Genomic DNA, 7618 nt, shown 5'->3' with positions numbered 1-7618 from the left:
GACCTAGGACCATGGTCAATGTGCATGATAACTATTAGGCTCGAGTTAGTCTCCCTTCTAGTATGTCATTTCCCAGTCTCTGGTTAGGCTAATCCTTTGTCCCTGCGTAGGGGAACTACGTCGCCCTGATCCTCATATCAGATGAGGTACGTAGGCAGGAGATGAGCTGATCTCTCCGGGCGCCCTTTTTGTTTTGTCTTTGTGTGTGTTAGGAGATGGATGTAAGCCCAGCGATTGGCATTCCGTATCCTCTTGTTGTGTGTTTGGAGTCCGATGTAAGTCCAGCAATTGGCATTTGGTTTCCAGTGTGGGTGTGTTTGGTTCGGAGTCTGATGTAAGTCCAGCGATTGGCATTCGGTTTCCATGTTTGCCTTTTGTGTGGAGTTTGACGTAAGCCCAGCGATTGGCAGTCGATCTCCCGTGTTGTTTTGTTTGGCGTGCGTTAGCCGAGCTACGAGTGCTCTGATTCTTCTCTAGTCCAAGAAGATACGTATGCATAGGATGCGACATCCTAGCGAGCACGTTTCCCCTAGTCCGAACTACGTCGACTTTGATGTCTATGCCTGATAGACTACGTAGGCCCAGGACGCGATATCCTGCCGAGTTAGTTTCGTTTGTTTTCTTGTGTCTCTTTCAGCCAGTGTGTTTGTTTGTGAGCAGTGTTTTAGCAACCTTTATTCTTTCCTTTTGTGCGTGGATCCCGTCGAGTACGACGGATGCGTAGGGGTGCTAATACCTTCCCTTTGCATAACCGACTCCCGATCCCATCAATCTCTGGTCGCGAGACCATGTCCTTTCCAGATTTACTTCGAGCGTTTTCTTTCCCTCCTTTGGGATAAATAACGCACGGTGGCGGCTCTGTTGTTTCTTTTTCCCGCCGGTTTTTCGCGTAATGCGACAGCTGGCGACTCTGCTGGGGACAAACGAGAAGTTGACCTCTTGCTGGTCCATCTTCCCTAAGCGAGTCTCTCCTAGCGCTCTCTAGGTTAGGGTTTTAGTTGCTGTTTGCTGTTATTTATTGCATTCATTTATTTATTGTTTGCATTTATGTGTGCATTAACGTTTGCATTCATTCATATTCATCTGTGCTGGCTGTGCTGTGTTTCTCTGTTTGGGGTGGGAGTTACTCGAGGTAAAAGGCCCAATACCCAGGCTATGAGTGAAATCTAGGAAACCTAGGAATAAAGTGATTCATGGGAAGCGGGTGGTATGCGCCACTTAGCGGAACATTGATATCACGAGCAGTTCAAACCCTGGTGGGATGTTATCGTTACATACTTCGGGTGTGTATATGATGAAATTCTGCGAAAGGTTATTTATGCTGCGTTTCTCTCGACCTTACCCTGGCCTAGATGACACCCGTGAGTGGGGAGGGAATGATCATTATTACAGGTATAGTTGGTGACTTGTCGGTGACTTGTTGGTGACTTGTGATCCTGTTGGTGACTTGGTTCCTCAGATTGGGTTCAGATGACAGTTTATCAGATGACTTTGGGTTTCAGATGAATTATGGTCCCGAGTTCGAGCCGAAGCTTCGATCCTGTGTTTCGAGATGCATAGCCTGCCAGTCTTGTCTGCATCATCTGCATCATAACATGTTTATTTTCAAAAGAAACGCAAAAAAAAAATTATGGAAAAAAAGAAAAAAAAAAGAAAAAACTAATATCTGCATGCATATCATTTCTCAGGTACATTCCAGAGTCTGTTCACTGATAGAGATGGCAACAGTCCCTGAGCCGAAGCGGAAGACTTGTTCCTACAGCTTTCACCGTGAGCCTTTGACGTCGCTGATAGAGTTGAGCAACTTTGTGACCAGTGGTAATCAGAAGGGGTTTGTTGATCAGTATGGAGATATTCTGACACTGTTGAAGATGGTAGTCGATCCAGTGCCGTTGCAGACTCTTCTTCAGTTCTACGACCCAGAGCTTCGTTGCTTCACCTTTCAGGATTATCAGTTGGCACCTACTCTCGAGGAGTACTCTATTCTGTTGAATGTTCCTATCCGGCATCAGGTTCCTTTCTTGGATGTTCCGAAGGAGGTTGATTTCAGAGTTGTTTCCAGAGCTCTCCATTTGGGTATCAAGGAAATCAGTGATAGTTGGAAGTCCAGTGGGGATGTGGCAGGTTTGCCTTTGAAGTTTCTGTTGAGGGTAGCTAGAGAAGAAGCAGAGAAGGGGAATTGGGAAGCTTTTCATGCTCAGTTAGCTGTTATGATCTATGGGATTGTCTTGTTTCCGAGTATGCCCAACTTTGTGGACTATGCTGCAGTCATTATCTTCATTGGAGGAAACCCGATTCCTACTTTGTTAGCTGACACTTTCTATGCTATCCACAGTAGGCATGGTAAGGGTGGAGCTATCAGATGTTGCCTGCCACTATTGCTCAGATGGTTCTTGTCTCTCCTGCCAGTCAGTGGACCTTTCGTGGATGCTCAGAGCACTCATAGGTGGACTCAGAGAGTTATGTCTCTTACCTCATATGATATCAGATGGCAGTCTTACCGGATGGATGTGCGTGATGTTATTATGAGTTGTGGAGAATTCCGAAATGTGCCACTGGTAGGGACTAAGGGTTGCATCAATTACAACCCAGTTCTTTCTCTTGCCAGTTGGGGTTCGTGATGAATGGAAGACCACTTGATGCTGAGATAGCTGAGAGTGTATATTTTGAGAAGCAAAGTGACCCTGTTAGCTTGGAGCGAGTGGGAAGAGCTTGGAAGTCTATTGGTGTCCACGATGGAGCTGTCTTACGGAAGAAGTTTGCCATTGCTATGCCTGACTACACTGAGTGGGTCAAGAAGAGAGTGGAAACTTTACTGTTACCCTATGATAGGATAAATCCGTTGCAAGTGCAACCACCTTTGATTCTTGCTGAGAGTGTATCTGCTGAGCAGTACAAGCAAGCCCTGATGGAGAATCGCATGTTGAAAGAAAAAGAGCAAGATGCCCAGATGGAGTTGTATCAAGCCAAAGCTGATAGGTTGAACATGACTCATCAACTCAGAGACATCCAGAGTGTAGATGTTGGTGGAGTAAGGAGCAAGAAGAGATCTTATGAAGAGATGGAGAACTTGCTGAATGCAGAGCACCGAGAGCGTTTGAGATTGCAGAGAGTTGAAGCCAGTTATCTGAAGAAGATCAGAGACTTGGAGAAGCAACTCAGAGACAAAGATATCCAGTTGAAGAAGGAAGTCGACCAGAGACTTGCATCAGAGAACCAACTTGGAGTAGAAGTTGTGGAGCTTAGAAGACAGTTGAAGGAGAAGATTACTCCCTTGCCAGAATGTTCAGAGTGTGAACTGTTGATAGACCAGTGTCACTACTTGAAGACGCTCATTCCTGGAAGTCGTTTGTCTTAGCTTGTATTCCTGATGTTTATGTTGAGAATCACCCCCAGGCTTGTTGGGTGGGATTCATTGTTGTACTTCGATTTACTCGGATCTTTGAATCATTGTTGTATGATCCATGTTGCTCATTTATAGATGAAGTTGTTGGTTTCACTCTGTACTCATTGCTCTTGTATATGTTGTTCCTATGCTTCCTGTGTTGTTCTTGCTGCAGGTTGCCATCTTTCGGAGATGAATCAGGCTCTTTGAATGCCTGAGAAATAAACATATCATGTGCATCATATGCATTAGCATCATACTCATATCATTTTGCATAACAGGTGCTCTTGTTCGCGACTTCTCACTCTGGTTCTTGTGTCAGGCAGGATAGCTGATCGAAGACCGCACCGGTATTCAACCAGACTCAATCAACAAAGAAGTATGGATCAAGTTCAGACGGAGTTGGCTGAGATGAGGGCGAACATGGCCCAGTTTATGACGATGATGCAAGGGGTTGCGCAAGGTCAGGAGGAGCTTCGAGCCCTGGTTCAGAGACAAGAGACTGTGATTCCGCAGTCCCACCGCGCGTCGCCGGTGGGTGTGCCTGTTCAGGATAATGTTAATGTTGCCGCTCCCGCCAATGATTATGCCGTCGGGGATGAGTTGAGGGGGATAAGAATCAACGGACAGCCTCTTGCTGCAGAGACTGTCAATGTTAGAGCTACCCGGGCTCCGGTTCGTCATCCTGCTCCGATTGTTGATAGACAAGAGGACATGTTCACGCTGCTGAGTGAGGATGATGAAGTGGTTGGAAGAGTTGAGGATAGGGATCGTAAGGTGGACGCCCTTGCTGAGAAGATAAGAGCCATGGAATGTTAGAATTCCCTGGGTTTTGATGTGACCAACATGGGTCTGGTGGAAGGGTTGAGGATCCCTTACAAATTCAAAGCACCCTCTTTTGACAAATACAATGGTACTTCTTGTCCTCGTACTCATGTGCAGGCTTATTATCGGAAAATCTCTGCTTATACTGATGATGAGAAGATGTGGATGTATTTTTTCCAGGACAGCTTATCTGGGGCTTCCTTGGATTGGCACATGGAACTAAAGAGAGATTCTATCCGATGTTGGAGGGATCTGGGTGAGGCCTTCTTGAGGCAATACAAACATAATATGGACATGGCGCCGAGCCGGACTCAACTTCAGAGTCTATGTCAGAAATCGGGAGAAAGCTTCAAGGAGTACGCCCAGAGGTGGCTGAGCTGGCTTCTAGAGTTCAACCCCCTATGCTGGAAAGGGAGTTAACTGATATGTTTATTGGCACGCTACAGGGAGTCTTTATGGATCGAATGGGGAGTTGCCCATTTGGTAGTTTCTCGGACGTGGTTATCTGTGGAGAGAGGACAGAGAGCTTGATCAAAGCTGGCAAAATTCAAGATGCTGGGTCCTCATCATCCAAGAAACCTTTTGCTGGGGCACCTCGTCGGAGAGAGGGTGAAACTAATGTTGTTCAACACCGCAGAAATCCGAATAGAAATCAGTACCGTCATGTTGCTGCAGTGACAATTCCGGCACCTCAACAACGTCAACAACCGCAACAATAGAGGGTTCAACAACAAATGCCGCCACAACAACAACAACAACGTCTGTATCAGCCGAGGCAGAGGATGCCTATTAGACGTTTCGACCCACTGCCGATGACCTATGCCGAGCTGCTACCTGAGTTGCTCAGACTAGGGTTTGTTGAATTGAGAACAATGGCGCCGTTGACAAAAATACCACCTGGGTATGATGCCAACGTGCGTTGTGACTTTCACTCTGGTGCGCCGGGGCACCACATTGAGAATTGCAGGGCTTTTCATCATAAAGTCCAGGACCTGATTGATGCCAAGACTATCAATTTTGCTCCTGTGCCGAATGTTGTAAATAACCCAATGCCGCCGCATGGTGCTCACCGAGTGAATATCATTGAAGGGGAAGAAGCTGAAGACTTGGTGGGTAGTGTTGATGAGATTCAGACTTCTTTGCTAGTCGTCAAGGGTCGTTTGCTGAATGGGGGTGTCTACCCGGGCTGTGATCAGGGCTGTGTTGATTGTGAGGAATCTGAGAATGGTTGTGGTCAATTAAAAGTCGGTATCCAGGGTTTGATGGATGAGGGTTGTCTGCAATTCAGTCGGGCTATCAGAGATTGTGGTTCAGTGTCAACTATTACTATCTTTTTCAAACCGTCTGAAGGACGTGATCAGAGGGTTGTGAGTGCGCCTACAACTAGTGGTATGCCTGTTACCATCTCTGCACCAATAACCGCCAGTAATCCAACAACCATTGTTGCTCCGATCAGAAGGGTTGTTGACAGTCGGGCTGTTCCGTGGAGATATGACAACGCCTACCGCAGTAGCAGAAGGGCTGAGAATAAGACCAGACCAGGTAATCAAGCGCCTGTAACAATTGCTGTACCCAGTAGAACTCCTGTGGTTGTAAGTCCCGTTGTGGACAATGTCGGTGGACCAGGAGGTTTTACCCGCAGAGGACGTCTGTTTGCTCCATAACCGCTAAGAGACAACAATGCCGAGGCTCTCGCCAAGGCTAAAGGCAAACAGGCAGTGGTTGACGAAGAACCGGCTCAGAAGGAGGTGCCTGAGGGTTCGTTTGAGAAGGATGTGGAGGAGTTCATGAAAATAATTAAGAAAAGTGACTACAAGATTGTAGATCAGCTTAATCAGACTCCGTCCAAGATTTCAATTCTTTCTTTGCTGCTGTGCTTTGAGGCACATCGTAACGCCTTGTTGAAGATGCTGAATATGGCGTATGTACCTCAAGGATATCCGTCAACCAACTGGAGGGTGTGATTTCCAACGTGAGCACCAGGCATGGTTTAGGATTCACTGACCTAGACTTGACGCCTGAGGGACGTAATCATAATAAGGCCTTGCATATCACCATGGAATGCAAGGGTGCTGTTTTGTCTCACGTGTTGGTAGACACTGGCTCGTCGCTGAATGTGTTGCCCAAGCAAATTCTGAAGAAGATATCTGTTGAGGGGTTGTGCTCACTCCTAGTGACCTGATAGTTCGTGCATTTGACGGATCCAAACGTTCTGTTTTTGGAGAAGTTACCTTGCCGGTGAAAATAGGTCCAGAGGTTTTCGACATCATCTTCTATGTTATGGACATTCAGCCCGCCTACAGTTGTTTGTTGGGGCGTCCGTGGATTCATGCAGCAGGGGCAGTTTCTTCAACTCTCCACCAGAAGCTCAAGTATGTCTGGAACGGTCAGATTGTGACCGTGTGTGGCGAAGAAGATATTTTGGTGAGTCACCTGTCCTCGTTCAAATATGTAGAGGTGGATGGCGAGATCCATGAAACCTTATGCCAGGCATTTGAGACCGTTGCTCTCGAGAGGGTGGCCTTTGTTGATCAGAGAAAGTCGGGTGCTTCGATTGCTTCGTACAAGCAGGCCAATGAGGTTGTTGACTCGGGCAAAGCTGAAGGCTGGGGCAAGATGGTGGATTTGCCCATCAAAGAGGATAAGTTCGGTATTGGCTATCAACCTTTGCAAGCGGAGCAGGGTGTCCAAGCTGGTCCGAGTACCTTTACCAGCGCTGGGCTGATGAATCACGGTGATGTCTTTGCAGTTGGCAGTGAAGATGGTGACAGTGATTGTGATCTCGACAACTGGGTTCGCCCGTGTGCACCAGGGGAAGTGATCAACAACTAGACGGCAGAAGATGTGGTCTAAGTTACTCTTCAAACAGAGTAATTTTCTTTTGTTTTTTCATTCTGCACAAAACCCTACGTTCTGCCAAAGACGTAGTGGTTCATTGTAGGGCCGCATCATGTTTCATAATGATTATCATTAATAAAGGACGTTTTGCAAACAATTTTGTGATCCCTGTCTTTCTATTTTTGTTTTCGTTTTTTCAAAAAATAAAAATAAAAATGGCAATGTTTTTGTTTTTGTGACTTTATTGAACTCTTTTTTCTAAAACAAAGCATTAAACATGCAGAAGTGATCTTATGGCATCCACTATGAACAGCTCTGTTATGGCTCAGTATGATTTCAATAATCCCATCTACCAAGCTGAAGAGGAGAGTGAGGAAGACTGTGAACTCCCTAAAGAATTGGTTAGATTGCTGAAGCAAGAGGAAAGGGTCATCCAGCCTCATCAGGAGGAGTTGGAGATTGTGAATCTTGGTACTGAGGACGCCAGAAGAGATATTAAGTTCGGGGCTGCTTTGAAGACAGAGGTCAAGAGCAGGTTGATTGAGATGCTGAGAGAGTATGTGGAGATAT

This window comes from Lathyrus oleraceus, chromosome 4 (genome assembly GCF_024323335.1).
Source record: "Lathyrus oleraceus cultivar Zhongwan6 chromosome 4, CAAS_Psat_ZW6_1.0, whole genome shotgun sequence".
NCBI lineage: Eukaryota > Viridiplantae > Streptophyta > Magnoliopsida > Fabales > Fabaceae > Lathyrus > Lathyrus oleraceus.
Note: the sequence above shows the minus strand (reverse complement) of the source record.